Below are 22,300 nucleotides of genomic sequence, written 5' to 3' on the forward strand. Positions count from 1 at the left end.
GATATATAAATTTGAAAACACACAGACACAGTATTCATCTAAGTTACTTTGGGAGTGTTGAGGAGGGTGTGCTAACCACTTGATAATCTCAATAGATGCAGAAAAAGCCTTTGATAAATTTCAAAACCATTTCATGATTAAAACTCTGATAAAACTAGGAATAGAAGTAATATACCTCAATATAATAAAGGTTATATATGACAAACTTATATCCAACGTCATACTTGATGAGGAAAAGCTGAAACCATTTCCTCTAAAGTCAGGAATGAGAGACAAGGGTGTCCACTCTCCCCAGTCCTATTCAACATAGTCTTGCAATTCCTAGCCAGAACAATAAGGCAGGAAGAAGAAAGAAAAGGAATGCAAATAGGTAAAGAAGAAGTCAAACTATTCCTATTAGCAGATGACATAATCTTGTACCTAAAAGACCTGAAAAACTCCACAAAAAAACTCCTAGACACCATAAACAGCTTCAGCAAAATATCAGGATACAAAATCTACTTACAAAAATCAGAAACTTTTCTATACACCAAAAATGAACAGACTAAGAAAGAATATAGGAATATAATTCCATTTACAATAGCTTCAAAAAAAATCAAATACCTAGGAATAAACTTAACAAAGATGTGAACGACCTCTATAAGAAAAACTACAAACCACTGAAGAAAGAAATCAAAGACTACAGAAGATGGAAAGATCTCCCATGCTCATGGATTGGTTGAATCAACATAGTAAAAATGGCTATACTACCAAAAGTAACCTATATGTCCAATGCAATTCCCATAAAAATCCCAGTGACATTCATCACAGAGATTGAAAATTTTACCCTAAAGTTCATTTGGAAACACAAAAGACTTGGAATAGCCAAGGCAATACTGAGCAAAAAGAGCAATGCTGGGGTATCACAATACCCGCTTCAAACTATATTACAGAGCCATAGCAATAAAAACAGCATGGTGTTGGCACAAAAACAGACATGAAGACCAGTGGAACAGAATAAAGGACCTGGATATGAATCCATGCAGCTATGCCCACCTAATGTTGGACAAAGGTGCCAAAAACATATGATGGAGAAAAGACAGCCTCTTTGACAAATGTTGTTGGGGAAAGTAGTTATTTGACTAAATAAAACTGACACTAGATCCATGCTTATCACCCTGTACTAGTATCAACTCAAAGAGTAGATTAAGGACTTTGATATCAGACCTGAAGCATGTAAGATAGTACAGGAAAGAGCAGGGAATACATTGGAAGCAATAGGTATAGGCAAGGACTTCCTCAGTAGAACTCAACCAGCCCAGCAACTAAGAGAAATGGTTGACAAATGGGACTACATGAAATTAAAAAGCTTCTGTACACAAAAGAAAGGGTCTCTAAATTGAAGAGGCCACCCACAGAAAGGCAGAAAATCTTTGCTAGCTATACATCAGACAAGGAACTGATAATCAGAATACATAGGGAGCTCAAAAAACTAAACTCCCCGAAAATCAATGACCAAATAAAGAAGTGGGAAAAAACTGCACAGAACTTTTTCAAAGGAAGAACACTAAATGGCTGAAAAACACATGAAAAAAAGGTCATCATCTCTGGCCATAAGGAAATGCAAATCAAAACCTCACTAAGATTCCACGTTACTCCTGTTAGAATAGCTATCATCCAGAACATCAACAACAACAAATGTTGGTGAAGATGCAGGGTAAAGGGAACCCTCATACACTGCTGGTGAGAATATAAGCTAGTATAACCACAGTATAAAACAGTATGGAGCCTTCTTAAAAAACTGAACATAGATCTGCCATATAATCCAGCAATACCACTCCTAGGGATATACAGGAAGGAATGTGAGTCTGGTTACCACAAAAGCAAAGCACCTGCACACCCATGTTTATTGCAGCACTATTCACAATAGCTAAGTGGTAAAAACAGCCAAGATGCCCCAATACTGACAAATGGATTAAGAAAATGTGGTATTTATACACAATGGAATTTTACTCAGCCACAAAGATGAATAAAATTTTGTCATTTGCAGGTAAATGGATGGAACTGGAGAGCATCAACTTAAGTGAAGTTAGTCTGCCTCAGAAGGCCAAAAGCTAGATGAATGTTCTCCCCCATATGCAGATTATAGACCTAAAACAAATGCAGCAATATTATGGGACAAGGGTCACACTAAGGGGAGGCCATGCATGGTGCATGAGAAGGATAGGGCAAGGGAAGGAAAGCAAAAACTTGAATGTGGTTGATATGCTCCCTGTACAAGAATGAATAAAGAAATCTTAAACCGGCCAGGGCCACCATCCAAAGTAGACTAAGGTGGTGTGAAAAGGACTGGAAGAAATGAGCCAATTGTGTTTGTAATACATATATGCATGGAAACAACACATGGAAACTCCCTGTACAGCTATCTCTATCTCAAACTAGCAAAAATGTCATGTTTCTCTTCTTTTTTTTTTCTTTTATTATTCATATGTGCATACAAGGCTTGGGTCATTTCTCCCCCCTGCCCCCACCCCCTCCCTTGCCACCCACTCCACTACCTCCCTCTTCCCCCCACCCCCTCAATACCCAGCAGAAACTATTTTGCCCTTATTTCTAATTTTGTTGTAGAGAGAGTATAAGCAATAATAGGAAGGAACAAGGGTTTTTGCTAGTTGAGATAAGGATAGCTATACAGGACATTGACTCACATTGATTTCCTATGCGTGTGTGTTACCTTCTAGGTTAATTCTTTTTGATCTACCCTTTTCTCTAGCTCCTGGTCCCCTTTTCCTATTGGCCTCAGTTGCTTTTAAGGTATCTGCTTTAGTTTCTCTGCGTTAAGGGCAACAAATGCTAGCTAATTTTTTAGGTGTCTTACCTATCCTTACCCCTCCCTTGTGTGCTCTCGCTTTTATCATGTGCTCAAAGTCCAATCCCATTGTTGTGTTTGCCCTTGATCTAATGTCCACATATGAGGGAGAACATACAGTTTTTGGTCTTTTGGGCCAGGCTAACCTCATTCAGAATGATGTTCTCCAATGCCATCCATTTACCAGCGAATGATAACACTTCATTCTTCTTCATGGCTGCATAAAATTCCATTGTGTATAGATACCACATTTTCTTAATCCATTCATCAGTGGTGGGGCATCTTGGCTGTTTCCATAACTTGGCTATTATGAATATTGCCACAATAAACATGGGTGTGCAGGTGCCTCTGTTGTAACCTGTGTCACAGTCTTTTGGGTATATCCCCAAGAGTGGTATTGCTGGATCAAATGGTAGATCAATGTCTAGCTTTTTAAGTAGCCTCCAAATTTTTTTCCAGAGTGGTTGTACTAGTCTACATTCCCACCAACAGTGTATGAGGGTTCCTTTTTCCCCTCATCCTCGCCAACACCTGTTGTTGGGGGTGTTGCTGATGATGGCTATTCTAACAGGGATGAGGTGGAATCTTAGCGTGGTTTTAATTTGTATTTCCTTTATTGCTAGAGATGGTGAGCATTTTTTCATGTGTTTTTTGGCCATTTGAATTTCTTCTTTTGAGAAAGTTCTGTTTAGTTCACTTGCCCATTTCTTTATTGGTTCATTAGTTTTGTCTCTTCTTATATTATATACTTTTTCTTCTGCAAAACCAAAGAATAGGAAAGCGGAACAGGTTCAGGGGTGGGGGGTTGGCACCTGTGGGAAGAGGAGGTGGTGGGGAAAGGGGTAGGAGGATGAATATGGGTAGGTGGAAATAATGTATACACATGTATGTAAATGCAAAAATGATATCTGTTGAAACTGTTCCAGAAATCAGGGGAGGGGAGAGCAGTGGAGGAGGTGAATTCAAGTATGATTCATTTGATACATTGTAAGAATCTTTGTAAGTGGTACAATGTAAGCTCACCCAGCACAATAGCTTTAAAAAAAGAAAGAAAAGCTTATCAGGGAAATGTCAGTTGAGTTTGATTTGGAACATAAACAGTAACAACCATTGCAAAGTTCTAACAGCTTATCAGACAAGTCCCAAACCTTTAATTTATTCATTTACTACAACCACCCTGTATATCCTTATTTTAAATGTGGGGAAATTAAAGACTGGTTAAATAAATTGCCCTGTGTCACTTGATCGAGTATCACAGAAAATTAGAATGGAATTTTCCCTGCCTCATTTTCAAATAAGGTGTCAGTAAGATAACATGGGTTGCTGAAGAGTAAAACAAACCCCTTTCCATCTGTGGGGTTTTGTATCTGTACCTTTATCACTCCGTACTAGGTGGGATCAGAAGATTTGCAGAGTTGTCTTTGAAAATGGGTAATCATGACCTAAATCTTTTCCCAACCACTTTGAAAAGGGAAACTGCTAATTTCTTACTTAGGAATATAGGGCTAAGGGTTTCAAGGAAATAAATGAAAAAGTAGTGAAATACAGTCCCAGTAACTGAGAGATACAAACAACAGTAGCTGTTTCACTGCTTGGAAAGCTTTACTGAGCATTAAGCTGGAAAATCTGAATGGTAAAAGCAGGTTTGGCTTTGGTGTTGGGGCCTTCTAATTCAAATGCTATCATCTTACAGAAGATAAGGAATACTGGGGCTTTCCAAGGGTCAGGAAAAGGTCATATGAGAGAATGTCAGCAAAAGATCTTTTTGGACCTGACTAATAGAGTTGCCTGGAGGGCAAAGGACCCCCAAGTGCAAGAGTCTGGATATGTAACTCCAGACAGCTAGGTTCTAGCAAAGGAATTAGAAACAGTTACTGGCAGGGGTCAGGACCTTGCCTCTTACAACACCCCTCCCAACCCCACACTCCCATCACTCTGTACCTCCTCTTCACTGAAGACTAAGAGGCTCAAGTGAATCAAACTTGAAGAGGGAACTAATTAGCTGATAGGTCAGGCTCAAGATTCTGGCTCATATCTCAGAATGGACATTGTTTTCCATTTCGGACTGTGCTTACACATAAAGTACTGAAAGATCATAACTTAGAAATTGAAGCCATGGGGTGTATGAGAGAATCATCACATCACAAATCTTACTTCCACCAATTAAAATGTAAAGGACAATGGAGACACATATGCAGTAATATTTCATTTATGTCACAAGTTCACCATTAGAGTTATACTGGGAAAATCTAAAGTCATTGTTTCCAATTCTCTTTGTGCCTCAAAAATAGATCTCCATATATTCTGTAGAGTAACATCAATTGATAACCAATGATGAATTTCCATGTTTCTGTAAGTCTGGTTTTGCATGTAAAAATGCTTTAGAGAAGGACACTGAACATTGAACTAGGATTAGAACAATTTTAACAGTTAAACCTCTTGTCATAAAAGTTAGTAACTTTCTAACATCTCATCTATGAAGCAGAATGAAAATCCCAGAGTTGGAACACATGACATGGTTATTCTGAAGAACAAATGACTATAAAATTGGTATTTTATACAATGGAATGACAAATATAAATACCCCAAATATGAAAAAACAAGGGGAAGAACAAGATGAATAGTAAAAATAAATCATAAAATTTAGACTACTCCCTCTGCACAACACAAAAGAACACTGTATATTGATCACAGAAATATATGTGTATGCACATATACATTCTGCACAGGCATATGACATATTTGTGTGAATGTGACTGGGAAAGTAGTCAAAGAGGACTTCAATTTTAAACAAGGTAACTGGTAGAACTGTTAGTGGTGGGTTGTGTTGTTCATGGATTGGGAGAATCAATATTGTGAAAATGTCCATACTACCAAAAGCAATGTACATGTCAACACAATCCCTATCAAAATTCCACTGACATTCTTAACAGAAATAGAAAGATCAATCCTGACGTAAATGTAGAAACACAAAAGATCTTTACTAGCCAAAGGAATTCTGAGCAAAAAATCCAGTGCTGGAGGTATCATAATACCCAACTTCAAATTATACTACAGAGCCATAACAATAAAAATAGCATGGTATTGGCACGAAAACAGACAGGAAGAGTAATGGATTAGAATGGAAGACCCAGACATAAACCCACGGATCTATAGCCAACTGATCTTTGACAAAAGAGCCCCAAACACACAATGGAGAAAAGACAGCCTCTTCAACAAATGTTACTGGGAAAACTGTATATCCACATGTAGAAGATTGAAACTAGATCCCTGTCTTTTATCCTGTATTAAAATCCTCTCAAAGTGTAAACAACTCCAGGAAGTAGTAGGAGGTACACTAGAACAAATAGGTAGAGAGAATGACTTCCTAAGTAGAACTCAAAAAGCTCAGTATCCAAGAGAAAGAATGAACAAATGAGACTGCATCAAACTAAAGAGCTTTGGTACAGCAAAAGAAACAGTCACTAGACCCAAGAGACAGCCCACAGAATGGGAGAAAGCCTTTGCCAACTATGCATCTGATAAGGCACTAAGAACCAGAATCAAAGGAAACTCAAAAAACCCAACCCCCAAAGAATCAACATCCCAATGAAGAAATGGGCACATGATTTAAACAGGGAATTCTCAAAGGAAGAGGCACAAATGGACAGTAAATAAATGAAAAAGTGTTCAACTTTCTAGTTATAAAAAAGATGTAAATCAAAACCTACTCAGATTTCACCTCACCCCTGTTAGAATGGCCATATTCAAGATCAATAACAACAACAAATGTTGGTGAGGATGTAGTGAAATAGGAACACTTATACACTGTTGGTGGGAACGGAAATTAGTATAACCACCATGGAAAGCAGTATGGAGATTCCTCGTAAAGCTAAAGATAGAACTGCCATATAACCCAGTGATACCACTCCTGAGATCTACCCAATAAAGACACCTGTATACTGATGTTCATGTGGCAGCACTATTCATAATAGCCAAGTTATGGAAATAATCCAAATGCCCTACAACTGATGAATGGATCAAGATATTGTGGTATATATATACACAATGGAGTTTTACTCAGCCATAAGGAATAATGACATATTCTTTGAAGGTAAATGGATACAATTGGAGAACATCATGTTAAGTGAAGTAAGCCAGGCTCAGAAAAACAAAGGATGCATTTTTTTCTCTCATACGTGGAAAGATCCAAAAGATAAATATATGCATAAAAATAAGCATGATCATATACAAACTCATATGTAGAAAATGTTTATAATAGTGAAACTACTTTATGGAACTCAGGGAAAGAGGGAAAGGAAAAGAGAATAACAGAACATCAGAAATATCATAAAACACCACATCTGTGAAGGTAGAGGAGAAAAGGATGTTTATTGAAAGCTGTGGAAAAAGAGGGGGGTGGATCAAGGGATAAGGGAGAGTAATGGAAGGGGCTGAACAGACCAAAGTAAAGTATACCCACAGCAAGGATACATAGAGAAACTCCTTTGAAAATCAACTTAAATACTAATATTGAGAGACAGGAATGTAAAATAGGTACAGTGTGTGTGTGGGGTTACTAATGGGAGAGGGAGAATGAATGAAGGATGTTAGGTGAGGGTATATGGTTAATGGAGTTCATATACTTATATGAAATAAAACAATTAATCCTCCTGTAATTGCTTTAAGTGGGATGGGGAGGGTGTTGAGGGGGAAGAGAGACTGGAGTGATCTAACCAGTGTACAGCATAAGCCTAATTGGAATTGTCACTATGAATTTCCCCCTGTATAACAAATATATCCTAATAAAAAAATAGTTCAGTAAAAAAAGAAAGAAAAGAAACAAACAAAATAATGGGTTATGAGAACTCAGAAATTTATGGTATTCTTTTGTACATTTTTAAATTTTTAAATGTTTACTTTCATAAAACCCAGAAACACAGACAGGGAAGTGAGCAAATTAGAAGACAGATGTTATAGGGTTGTGAAAACTGTGAAAAACTACAAAAACATAATATAATATTCAAATATTGTAGTGTTAAATCATCTTGATTGGCAAATTGATTGGATTGAGAGTCACCTAAGAATATAACACACCTCTGTGAGGGTATTTTCAGAGTCAATTAGATCTGGAGGATCCTGGCATAATCAATGGTTTAATTCATTGATGGATTCAAATTTTAAATAGACTATTAGGAAGTGGAAGGTGGGGCCTGGTATTTTTTGCCCTGTTGCCTTCCTGTCATACTTCTTTGCTTCTTAGCCTCTGCACATGCCTCTGCCACATGCTCCAGCAGTCTCAGGCCTAAAGTGATTGAGCCAAGGAACCATGGACTGAAACCTCTGAAACCGTGAACCCAAATAAATCATTCTTCCTAAATTGTTTCTCTCAGGTATTTGTCACAGCAAGGAAAACATAACCAACACACTCTAGCTTTCAATATTGAGGTTTACACCATGCTAAGTAAGTATGGGAGTCTGATCTGTGTGAACATTATTCCAACTTTTTAGTGTGGTTCTCTATTTTTTTTTTACATAGAAAGGAATAATTTATCTATTTTTTCCAGAATTTTCTGTATACTTAATTTTATTTGCGTTTTTTTATTGTTGTGTTGGTTAGGGGGACATTGTAGCATTTACAAAAGTTCTTTCAATGTATCAAATATATCAATCATACTTAAATTCCATTGCCCTTCCATTGCTCTCCTTCATCCCCCAATGTGATTCTCTAATTTTGAATGCTTTTTCTGAGCTCAAGTAATTCAATGGATATTAAAATTTTAAATTAAATATCATTCATTTTTTTACTGTTTATATGCATTATTTGTGGAAGGTTCATAAGAATTATGCTTTAAATTTAAAATAATTCACAATTCTACTTTCTGGAAACAATGTATTCCACCAAGTTTTTTTTTCCTGTAAGTTCTTCATTGGTGTTATTATTTCATGTGTTTTGTTCTTCAACTCTGGCACATGTCATCAAATTTCCTTAAAATAATGTGTCTATAATAATATTCCAGCACACATGGGCACCATTGTTCTTCTGTTGTTGAACATACAAGTTATTTCCAGCTTTTTATTGCACTTAATACTCTAATGAATATCTTAATTTATAAATATTACTGCACATCACTGGCTTTGTTTAGAATAAGTTTACAAAGAACTCCCTAACTTTTGAATTTTAGAAAGATATGATGCCTTTACCATCTACTAAGTAACATCTTTCTTTATATTATTATAATTATTAATACATATTAAATGTACAGATTAATGTTTCTCAATGTCATTTCATGACAAATATGTATTGCATTCAATTCCACCCTCCCTAATATCATCTCTTGCCCTTTTTCTTCACCCTGTACCCCTTCCTCTTACCTAGTTTGTCTTTTACTTCATTTTGTTTGTTTGTTTCTACATATGAAAAATATGACAATTGTCTTTCTGTGTCTAGTTTGTCTCACTTAACTTGTTCTCTAGTCTCATCAATTTTCCTGCAAATGACATGATTTAATTCTTCTTTATGTAGGTAACATACTGCTTGGAGTCTAGGGAAATGTTCTGCAAAGACATTACTATTTTCTTAGCAAAACATATTAATAGTCTCACTAATTAAAATAAATAAAAACTGTTAATAGCCTCATATTACTTTAAGTAGAATTTCATCACCGAGCTATAAAAAATCTTCAAATTTTTCAAGAGTGGTTAAGGGATTGTGGATCCATACTGATTTGTACTCTTTCCCAAAGTAGATAAGAAGAATGATTCACAGAATTTTCAGCCACTATAATTTTTCAGTTTTAACAATTTGATAAGTAAAAGTGTAATATTAAAAAATCAGTACCTTTTAATATATTTATTTATATTTTCTCTTCCCAAAGTGTCTTCTGTTCTTTTAGAGTTGAAATGTTCATCTTACTAATTTGCAATAACTCTATATTTATGATACCAACATTTTGTCAATATCTTGAAATCTTTTTACATTTTACTATTAATATTTTAAAGTATAGTAGTTACTTTTATGTTCAGAAACTCCTTCCCCACTTATAGATCAAATATTGATTTTTATGTTTTTCCTGTCTTCCTACAGTCACAGATTTTATTTTTAACTTCAACTCTAGGGTTTTATTTGATCCATGTTTAATAAATGAAAGAAATTTTATATTCTGTTTTTTCAATTAAAATGTAGACATTTCAGAAGATATTTGGAATTCAATCTTGGGTCACACTGATAATTGTGTAAACCAATTTCCCTCAGCTGTACTGAGTTTTAATCAGTTTGATAGAAGTAGAAAGTTTAATAAGAACATTTGAAAATACAGATGCAAAGTGTTTACAGAAGTAAGGTCCTCAAAATTTAGCATATTTACACATATTTGTTTGTCTTATCAATTCAAATTATAATTTATGTTTTCTGTGGATCTGAATAAGATAAGTATAGATAATAATAATAAAAATTCCAACTCTACTCGGAAAGCCAAAATTCAATGTTGACTCTCTCCTTCCAACCTTTGCCCTCAACATGTCCTAATTTTTGTATTTTTTGTTATTGTTAATGTTATTTAACTTAAACTTAGTTTCCTCAGAAGTAGACCCTGAGCTAAAGATGTGAGTGCAAATGGCATATTTGGGATGTGGTCCTAAGAAGGGAAGTAGGGAGGGTAGAAACAAAAGGGAAGAAAGACAGTGAAGGAAATACTTTGGAATATATGACTGTTGTAGGCAATGGAGCCTCAATTCCCCAGGGAAATTGAATGTACAATGTAGAGTTCCACTCTGAGTTCTATTATACTCAAGGTCTCACTTTGCTCTTGTCTTCCCTTCACCACATTCTAGTTCTGGTTTATAGCACATTTTCCCCCATACAATTATAGCAACCTTCTTACTGATATCCTCTTATCCAGAGGATTAACAGTGTATCAACTTAATAAAATTGATTTAAATGCATAAGTGGATTCATATCTGGGTCTTCTATTCTGCTTTACTGGTCTTCATATCTGTTTTTGTGCCAGCACCATGCTGTTTTTATTACTATGGCTCTGTGGTATAGTTCGAAGTCAGGTATTGTGATACCTCCAGCATTGCTCTTTGTGCTCAGTATTGCCTTGACTATTCAAGATTTTTTGTGTTTCCAAATGAACTTTAGGGTAAAATTTTCAATGTCTGTGATGAATGTCACTGGGATTTTGATGGGAATTGCATTGAACATATAGGTTACTTTTGGTAGTATAGCCATTTTTACTATATTGATTCATCCAATCCATGAGCAAAACAGAACTTTTTCAAAGGAAGAAGTCTAAATGGCCAAAAAACACATGAAATAATGCTCACCATCTCTGGCCATAAAGGAAATGCGAATCAAAATCACACTAAGATTCTACCTCACTCCTGTTAGAATAGCTATCATCAAGAACACCACCATCAATCAATGTTTGCGAGGATGCAGGAAAAAAGAATCTTCATACACTGCCGGTGAGAATGTAAACCAGTGCAACTGCTATGGAAAACAGTATGGAGGCTTTTTAAAAAACTAAACATAGATCTGCCATATGATCCAGCAATACCATTCCTAAGGATGTACCCAAAGGAATGTGAGTCAGTTTACAACAAAGGCACCTGCACATCCATGTTTATTGCAGCACTATTCACAATTGTCAAGCTATGGAAACAGCCAAGATACCCCATCACTGACAAATGGATTAAGAAAATGTATTCATACACAATGGAATTTTATTCAGCCACAAAGAATGAAATTTTGTCATTCACAATTAAATGAAAGAAACTGGAAAACATCATCTTAAGTGAAGTTAGTGAGGCTCAGAAGGCCAAAAATCACATGTTCTCGCTCATATGTGGATTATAGACCTAAAACAAATGCAGTAATATTATTAGACATGGATCACACATTAAGGGGAGACCACTCATGGGAGGAATAGGGAAAAGGAAGGAAACCTAAAACTTGAATGTGTTTGATGTGCTCACTGTAGAGGAGTGAATATAGTAATCTTAAACTGGCAGAGGCCACTATGGGAAGAGAAGTAGGAAATAGTGAAGAGATCTGGTAGAGATGAACCAATGTGGGTTGTAATACTCATGTGCAGGGAAGCAATGCTAGGAATCTCTCTGTATAGCTATCTTTATCTCAAACCAGTAAAAATGCTATGTCTTTCTTATTATCTCTTATGTTTTCTCTTCAACAAAATCAGAGAACAAGAGGGCCAAACAGGTTCTGCCTGGAAGCAGGGTGTGTGGAGGGAAAACAATGTATACACAGGTAAGTAAATGTAAAAGCAATAAAAAAATAATATGATCAGTTGTATTTTTCATTGAACTAAGCAATAGTTGTACATAACAGACATATAAGAAATATATTTGAAATAATCAATTAAAAATCTGCAATTACCTCCCATGTAGGAAGCTCTAGGTTTAATTCCCAAAAGCACAGAAAGAAAAAAAGAATTGTACTAAAGATAAAATATTCAGAAATGACAAGAGTTGATTTCCACTATATGAGGTGATATCAAGTGACTGGATTTAATTTTTTCCTCTTGCACCTACAAGAAATGATGAAAATAAATGGAACAAAGCTACAGAGGCTATTGAGGCTAAAAAGGCTTTCCTTGACATTCTCAGGGTGCGTGTCAGCTGAATATTTGTTACCTTTCTATTTACTTTATTTCTTTATTCATTGATTCTTTCAGTTTGTTAGTGAATTGATAATACTGATTCTGTTCTAGTTTCTGGGTCCACATCAGTGAAAAAAGTACCGGATTTTTGTCTTTATGGAGCCTAGAGGTACATAAAGAGAAAGATGAAAATCAAACAAAAATAAATGGTCATGGTCAGAGCCATAAAGAAACATGAAAGTAGAAAGCAAAAAAAATATCTAGAAGATGGTGTTCAGAGGTACATCTGAAGGAGAGAGAAGATTTCTAATAAAAACAGTATCATGAGAATGGATCTGAGGTCAGAAAAGTCTGGGCAAGATTAAGAAACTGAAAGTCATTCACTAACATTAAAAGGTAGTAAGTAGGTAAATATTTACAAAATGCAAAGCTCAGTTTAGCATGGACTAAATCATGTATAACCTTGTCGAAAAAAAGTAAAGATTATACATTTTACTTTAACTTCTGAAGGAAATCAGTGAAGTTTTTTAAAACAAGCAATTACATGTTAATACTCACATTTTAAGAAATTTTGAAATGTTTGCTTATTCATCACCAATGGCTTCCTTATAAACCAATAGTAGCTTATTCAAAACTTATTTTTAAAAATTAACCTCTTTGATCTTAAGAATAAAACAAACATTCATATATATTAAGATAAAATGAAGTCATTTACATTGGTTATCAACTATCAGAAGATTATTTTGAGTGCATTTTCATGAACATTAATCAGTTTTCCTAAGTTTTACATTTTTGGTGCTAAGAATTAAAATCTACAGGGTCTCAGAACTACTAAGCACCCACTCTACTACTGAGCTACACCACCAACCCCAAAATAAATTTGAGGGCCTGTGCAAAAATTATTACAAGACTTTCTATTTTCAAGTTCATAAAATTACCAGCAACATTCTTCTAAGTTCCATTTTATGATTAATTAACTTGAAATTACTGATGATTTCAATGGACTTGTCCTTATGTTCTATAATTTTTTAAATGGTAGGTTAACAGATTCTGAAGTATCTGGTAAGCTCATGGCAAAAAAAGATATTTTACTCCCAAAATTCTCAAATCTAATTTTCTGAACACAAAATAATGTACATACTACCCTCTGGTTATTTTCATGAGTACTCCTTCTGTTTCATTCACTTTACATTTCACCAATATGTAACAACTATTTTTCAGACAACACTTTTCAAATTAAGTTTTTAAGACCATCTTAAATAAGTTGCCACACTAAGATCCTATAAAGCTGTAGGCCTTCTTTATGTAGCTTATTTTTAGTGTAATATTAGATTCACACCAAAATTGAGAGAAAGGTACAGATTTCCCCATATATTCCTTGTGTCAATGTATGCATGGCCTTCGCCATCTATCTCCCACTAGGGTGGCATATTTGTCACAATTGATTAATCTAAATTAATATGTCATTATCACCTGACATCCAAAGTTTGCATTGTGGTTCACTCTTGGTACTCTGGTACAACCTATGTATTTGGACAAATATCCATCATTGTAGTTATTACAGAGTATACTTTATTGACATAAAAATCCTCTGTGGTCTACCTATTCATCTCTCCTTCCTTCCAACTCCTGACAACAGCTGAGCTTTTACTCTCCATAGTTCACACTTTGTACAGAATGAATTTGTTGGCAAGACACAGTTTTTATCCTTTTTAGATTAGTGCCCTTCAATATGTAAGACCTATTTTTAGTCATATTTTTTTATGACTTGATAACATTTAATTTTAGCACTGGATAATATTCCATTAACTGGATGTATCAGAATTTATCTGTACTCCTACTGAGGAACATCTTGATTGTTTTGGAATTTATAAATAAAGCTTCTGTTAACATCTGTATGTGGATTTTGTGTGGACATTGGGTAAGTACCAAAGAGTACATTTGCTGGATCATATGGTAAGAATATGCTTAGTTTTGTCAGAAGTTGCCAAGCTTTCTTCCAAAGTGGTGTTCTATTCTGCATTTCTACCAACAACAAATCTTATCAGCATGTGGTGTTGTCAGTGTTCTAGATTTTGGACATCCTAATAGATATTTAGTGGTATGTCATTGTTGTTTTGATTTGAACATGTTAATATACTATTATGTGTTACATCTTTTCATACACTTATTTGATATCTATGTATCTCTTTGGTGAAATGTCTATTAAGTTAAAGGGAGAAAAGATTATTTAGCAATAAGAAAAGTATATTTTTTGTGACCTTACAGTTAAATTTTAAGAGTTTGTTGTGTATTTTTGTATATCTGTCCTTTATAGGACAGAGCATTTAAAAAATTTTCTCACAGATGTGGTTCATTTCTTTGTTCTTTGAAAGTGCCTTTCACAGGCACTTTAAAAAATTAAAATTTTTTAATTTTAGTGAAGTAAGTTTATTAATACTTTTTTCATAATCATACTCTTAGTGCTATATAAAAAAAATCATCCAAAAACTCATCCATTTTTTTCCATATTGTCTACTTATTTATTTTTACTTTTAGATATGTAATCCATTTTGAGTTAATTTTTGCAAAGGGTGTAAGATCTGTGTCTAGAATCTTTTTTTTTTTTTTGGCATATGGGTATCTAGTTGCTCTAGCATTATGTCTTGAAAATAATCTTTCTTCATTATACTGCCTTTGAATCAATGTCAAAGATAAGGTGACTATATTTATATGTGTCTAATTCTAGAGTCTATTTTCTTTTTTATTGGTTCCTGTGTTTACTCTCCCACCAGTTGCTCACATTCATTATTACTATGGCTTTATAGCAAGCAGTGGTGTTGAAGGGTGTCTCCAAGTCTGTTCTTCTTCAATATTGTGTTGGCTCTTTTGGTTCTTTTAACCTTCTCATATGAGTTTGAGAACTGGTCTGCCAATATCTCTAAAATACCTGTTGGTGTTCTCATTGGAATTGCATCTAAAGATGCAATCTTGACGACAATGAGTCTTCCTACTAATAAACACAGACATCTTTTCATTTATTTGATTCTTTTATTATTTCTTCTATTCTTTTATTAGTTCTTTATTATGTCTTATAGATCTTTTCTTAATACGTTGTGCCTATTTTGTTAGATTTATGTCTAATTATTTTATTTATTAGGGTGCTAACATAAATGGCTTTTATTTTTTATTTTAATTTCCATTTGTTCATTGCTGGTATATAAGAAAGCAACAGATTTTTATAGACTTATATCCTGCAAACTAAAAGAATCATCTATTAACTCTAGGATATTTTTGTTAATATACCATTTTTGTTGTTGTATGGCAAAAAAAAAAAATAAAAGGGATGAGAATAGAAGCTAGTAGACTTAGGAGAATGCAATTGCAATTTGCAATTTTTTTCAAGTGAGAGATTATGTTAGTTTGCTCTAGAGTGGAGGCCTACATTAGAAAGGGAGTGGATTGAAAATATTTATCTATTTATTTGTTTGTTTATTTTGCAGTGCTGGGGATTGAACCTAAGGACTCTTGCATGCAAGGCAAATGTTCTACAACTGAGCTACAATGAGCTACACTCCCTACCCACATCTTTAATTTTGAATGAACAGTGTGGAGCATTAAGCTATTAATTATGAGGAAATATAAATCTCAAGAATAATTTTGAGTACTTTTGAGCAATTAGATGGATATTGATAGATTTAATGATATGGGGAAGACTAAGAAAGGATAAATAATATTTAGGAAAGGAGCTTAAATAAAGAAATATTTCCAAATTTCTCTCGTGTCCAATGGGCTACTTACTTAGATCTGCCTGTGGCTCTGTTTTTGCCTTTCCAAGCTTCTCAAATTGTCTCTTCTATCGCTTCTCGGCCTTTTGGCTAAGATCAAGTGTAGTATCAAATTGTCTCTTCTATATAAATTACTGCTCAGAGCCCATCCTTAACCCTCTTTTAATTTCCACCTTGTTTAGATTCTACTTCATACTCTATCGCTAGATCACAGTTTGCTTGAGATTTTTCAGTTTTTGTTTTTTCTTGGTCAGGTCATCTTGATCTGTAGCCTAGATGTAAATGAAAAGAACCTCCCCCATGGAAATCTGAGCACACTGCAAATGCAATGGAAAGTAAGAGCAAAAGCAACTCTAAAGACTTCTGCAGTTGAACCACATTGATGTTTTCAACTTTGGACACTTGAGAATTTTGCATGTTTTCTTGGTCAGAAAGTCTTCTCCTGCCTATGATTTTATTAGATATATTGTATGTGTAGCATATTTCAAGAGGGTTTACAAAGTTTCAAAGCAGTAACATCTTATTGCTTTTCTAATATATTATGTAAAGATAGAATCCAAGAGCTCTGGCTGAGGTGGGAGCACAGGGTCTAAAACTTTTCAAGTGCTCTAGGCCAGCTCCAAGGAGCACACAAATTGTGTATGGTCATATAAAATGTGTACACAAAATTTTAAATAAATCATCAAGGAAGATATAAAGTCAGTTCCTACACAAAAAGAGCCTTACCACCAAAGGTGTGATTTTTATGTTCATTCAGCCATCAAATTACTACATGTTTATATAGCAACAAGTCACCAAGTCACTTTCCAATCTAGGCTTTGGGATTCTTTAGCTGAAATGATCTTTAAAGTTTCTCTGAGCCTAGAGAATCTTGAGCTTGGCATTTCAAGCTTTTGTCACTGTTGATGTGCTCATGGATAGCTTTTTCAACATTCCTTTTGGATGGTAGGTCTTGTATAGTTTTAGAGAAAAAGAGATTAGTGGGAAGTTTGGACAAGTATGGTAGTAGGAGGTTTTGTACTCTGGCTAACTAGGAAGCTAGCCACTGAATCTCATTCACTGACTTTATTCCAGATTTCACTGTGGAATTTGAGATAAACCAAATCCTCAGGTCATGACCTCTTTCATTATCAGGAAAATCTGAGAAATTTTGACCTATACTCATGGGAAAAGGAACAGAGATTATAAATAAATACACAATCCAGTTAAATTGTTCCATTCTTAAAATGTCAGATGAAAGGCCCTCTTAAAAGGAAAGTCACTGAGGAAAAATGAATACATAATATTTTTATCTCAACTTAACAGAAGCCTTAGTTAATCATGACATAATGTTCTAAAAGAGGGGTCATATGTTTTCCCAATTAAATTGAATTCGTGAATGTAATATAAGAGTAAGATTCCATTTTCATCTCTTCTTATCTGTTTTTCTGCAATACAGAAGCAGATCTCTGGGGAATTTCAAATTTTGTGTGACAGAATTTGAGGTTTGGCAGTCTTTCAGATGCACAGTGTGAAATTTAGTCTCTTGTTTTCTTGTGGGTATATCAGGAATGAAGGGGGAGGGAGAGATACAGAAAGACCTTCAACAGTGACTCAAAATTTAACATTTATTTCATTAAGTTTCTATTCAAAGTCCAGTAAACTCTGGAGTGCAGAGAATGTCTCCAGACTGTGTATTTAATGAAATTGTTTCCTCCTAAGCAATGTTTTAAATAATGTCAGAGATATGATGTGGCAAAGCAAAGGAGGGACAAACACGATTTTGAATTACCCTGCTTTGCAACATAACCCAATGCCTTTGTTTGGGGAATCAACAGGACACCAGACCAGGTGGGGAGGCAACTGCTGTATCACTATCATTTTATACTTGTGGAAAGGCTTTGAAAATGATTGAGTGTTACAGAAATTAAAACAATGCTATTTTTACAAACAAGTATAATTGTTACAAATCAAGTGGTTATTCATGAATCAAAAAGACAGCTTTTCATTCTTTAGAAGATTGGCTTTAGTCACTGCATTATTTTTAACAAGTTATATTTTCAAGTGCAGTTGACTTTAGGAAACACCTAAATGTCACCTAAAGTTGATTAGGGAAAATAAATCAAGGTAGGCCATTTTTTGGATAAAAATTTAGCTTTGACTATATAATATATTAAAATTCTCTGTACAAGTTCTTCCCAAAACATTGGTATCATCGCTGTGATCAGTATGTAGCACCCCCATGGTGTCCACTTGGAAGGAAATAAACTACATTTCTTCCATTTCATTTTAACAAATCAACTTATAACTACTTTTGTGGTATAGCAGTCCTTCAGAAGTAGAATGTCAAGTTACTGACCAATCTTTTCTTGCAAGTATGTAGGATTGAAGCAGGGGGAAATATAGAGAATTTATAAATACAATATGCATTAGTGAAAGTAAAGTCACCTACAAAGTTCTTAAGCATACCTATATATTTTTCTACAGTACCTCAAAGTAGTGATTAAAAGTTTGAGAGGTTTGGAGTTAATTCAGTACCACCCCCCCTTTTTTTTCTTTTGATGGGATTGGGGTTTGAATTCAGGGTTTCACAATTGCAAAGAAGGAGCTTTACCACTTGAGCCACAACTCCAATCCATTTTGCTCTGGTTATTTCGGAGATTGGGTCTTGTGAACTATTTACTCAGGCTGGCCTTGAACCAAGGTCTTACTGATCTCAGCCTCCTAAGTAGCAAGTATAATAGGCATGACCTACCAGCATCTGGCTCAATTCATTTTTAAATATAAAATATCCCCTTCTTCTCAGAGTAAGTTGGCCCAGACTGGTTTACTATTTGCATTCTAAGTTTTTCTAAGAGACAGAGTGGTAAGGAGGATCAGAGTCTACAGAATAGAGAAGTGAAGGTATTGGTTTGGCCAATTCTTTCTTTTTTTCAGGTGAGCTGCTTCATCACTTTGTCTAGGTGTTTGCCTGTCTATTTACTACATAAGGTGGGACTGTAAGGTATTTGTGCCTCTCTTCTTTATTTTCCCTCTGTTCTTGATTCTCTTCAAGATTCTTCTTTCCTGTGGGTAAAGGCAGAGAGACAAAAGGAGAACACATGCTGGACAGACTGAAGTGGGGGAGCTTCCCAGGGATCCAGGGCCTATGGATCAATTCAGCATTGCCCGAAAATGGTTACTATGCTACTGGTTGGCGCAAAACAACAACCACAGCCTCCCGCACTCAGCTGATATTTCCGGGCAAAAGCAGCATGCTCTGAGTAAACCGAGACATTTTAATTGCCCTAGGGAGAACTAAGAAATTTACTTGGGAACTAACCTTTTACTTTATCCCAGAGACTGAAGTAGGGAGAAGGGTAACATTGCTTTGGGGACCTTTAGAAATGTGGTAACAATGTTTTTTTTTTTTTTTTTTTTAATGAAAGATTAGAGAGCTGGAAGGGATCTCAAAGGTTGACTTCCATACCTTCCTTTACTGAGAGAAGTGCCTTGCTCAAGGTTACAAAACTAGTTTGTGGCAGAACCAGACCAGATCTAAAATGTTCTGATTTTTTTCCATAGTGTGTGCACATCTCTTTTGACATACAAATTTATTTTTTTCACTTATCTAAATATTCTTTGCTAGAATGTAGACAGTGCTGAGATCTGACAAAATTCTTTCTTTCTGAGAAGTTAAGGAAATGATGATCATTAGTTCCTGTCATTGAATAAATTTTCACTTGGGCAAAATGTACCTGGTGAAATACTGCTCTGGAGAAGTTTGAAAGTGAGCACAGCAGGAGTGGACCTGGACAGCTTGATTGATGCTAAACAGGTAATCAGTCAGGAATCAAGAAGCTGGAATCTATTTTCAGGAGAGTAAAAACGAGCACTGAAGTCAGAATTTAAAACATTCACATATGTAAGATGAGTGAGGAGTTCTCCAGCAGAGTCACACTGGTGAGTTTCATGGGTTCTACCATTTTTGTTTGAATCAATTATTTGAAGTCACAACAATAAGCAAAAGTAATCTATTTTGCAGCAGGGGCTTAATGACTCTTGGATTCCACACTCTCAGAAGATGTGTGTAATGATAAATGTTTGTTATTTTAAGACACTAAGGTTTGTGGCAGCAATTGGTAATTGATATGTTATTCATAGAAACATAATTAATGCACACACACACACACACAAAGACACATGTGTACAGAGAGGAATGAAAAAGATGTGCCAAGGTTACCTGTGAGGAGAGAAAGGTGACTGGAGGATGAGGATGAAAATAGCTTCACCTGGTCTGTTTCTATTTTTATTATATGAGACTTTATGCATGCATTATTGATCTAATTTCAGTAAACATTAAAAGGGAGGAGATACAATATAAAATTCTGCTACTTTAGAATTTTATGGTAAGTCAGAGAAAGCTGAGCTTACCTTTGATCATCTCCAGAAAAAAAACATGTTTGTTTAGTAAACACATTTTATAATAAACAAGGTTTTCAATGGTACTCTCGAACCTACTTAAGAAAGCCAACTTATGTCAGTGACTTTTAAAAATCATCTTTGCACAAGTCATTACAATAAATGATTTTTTCAAAGTAAGCTATTTTAATGGTGCATATACCTGGTACTTCAGTTTGATGATTTTATTTTGATCATTAAGACTTATTAAATAATTGGAAATTCCTGCAGAGTGAATTTAAGACATATTTCTTTATTCAAAAGCAAAGCAAGACTGTTCTCTTTCTTTTCCAACTTTTTCTCTCTCATTCAAAAAAAAAATATATATATATATATATATTCTTTGATAGCAAATTACTCATTATTCTTGGATAGTAAGTTATATTAGTTGTTAATCTGTGTGACAACAAATAGGATTTGGATAAAGGATAAGACAGTAATATTATGGATGTATGGATGTATGGATGGATTTAAAGTAAAATTTATATTGTATTATCCCAAAAGCAATTTATTCCAGATTCACCACAGACAAGGCTCCTCATTAATGTGCTAGATTTCTGAGGCCATTAGTAGGGAAGGATTATGGCCGTCCTGGGACATGGAGGGACCTCATCCTCCTGCAGTTGGGGTGGGCTACTGGCATTAGAGAACAGAAGAGGAAGCTCAACATTCTTAGGAAAGGCCCTTCTAGATGCTATCCAGAGAAGCAGCTATGTAAAGCCAGGTAGGGACACTCAGTGCTAGTGCATATTGTATCACAGTCACATTGTGAACTTTGCTGGCCAAAGTAAAAAAAAAAAAAAAAAAGTTGAAAATGATGATAAATGGTGGCAAAGAAGCCTAGAATAATGAGAGAAATAGCACTAGAATTCACGTGGACTTAGCTGCTATGACTTACTGCCCTAATATTTGGCAGTTTTTAATTTTTTGTAATCCCACCATAGGATGAGTTTGGAGCCTTTCAGAAGATGGCTAGAGAAGTTGACTAGAACAGACCTCCTGTTGGCAGGAGAAAGTCTTGTCTGGTGACCCAAACAGGAGAAGGAAGAAATCCTCAGAAAAGGAGGCTCTGGGTTCAGACTCAAGTCACAACTCTCTATTTGTTCTGTGAACTTAAAAAAAAAAAAAAAACTTTTTACTTTTCATTTCTTCACTTGTGATGTTTATATAAAAATATGTCTTCCCCATCTCCCAAGATCAAATATAATTATGAAGTGTTTTTAGCTTAGTAACTTCAACTAATTTTACTTGAACCTGAACAAAGATGAAAGTTTAAAGCTACGAAGGAATTTAATGTAAATTCTCTATCAGTCAAGTAATATCTTTACATTTATTCTTGTACTTTCTGTGTTTGGATTTCTATCTAGATCTAAAAATTGCAAAAAGTACAGCAGCATATATTTAAGATATAATTCTTTTGAAGTGGGCTGCTCTATCCTTTCCCCATGAAACTGAGGCCAGAGAAATAATCACACCAGCAAATCTTGCTTAGGCATGTCCAGTGTAGCTTGGGAGCACTGTTTCAAGATCCAGAGGAAAAGTCTTGACAATAGGACAGAACTTTGATGAGCAGACTTAGGATATACAAGTAGGATGAAATGCAGGTGTCCAATGGCAAAGCAGTCAAGATCAAGGGGGCTTTCTGCAGAGACAGAAGGATGCCT

At 35.0% G+C, this 22,300-nt stretch overlaps 1 pseudogene; it reads left to right on the forward strand.

Annotated features, from left to right (window-relative positions):
* Positions 1-16,287: 16,287 nt before the first annotated feature.
* On the forward strand, positions 16,288-16,378 carry LOC141423531 (U2 spliceosomal RNA; annotated as a pseudogene).
* The last annotated feature ends 5,922 nt before the right edge of the window (positions 16,379-22,300 follow it).

The sequence above is a fragment of the Castor canadensis genome, chromosome 5 (genome assembly GCF_047511655.1).
Source record: "Castor canadensis chromosome 5, mCasCan1.hap1v2, whole genome shotgun sequence".
Taxonomy (NCBI): domain Eukaryota; kingdom Metazoa; phylum Chordata; class Mammalia; order Rodentia; family Castoridae; genus Castor; species Castor canadensis.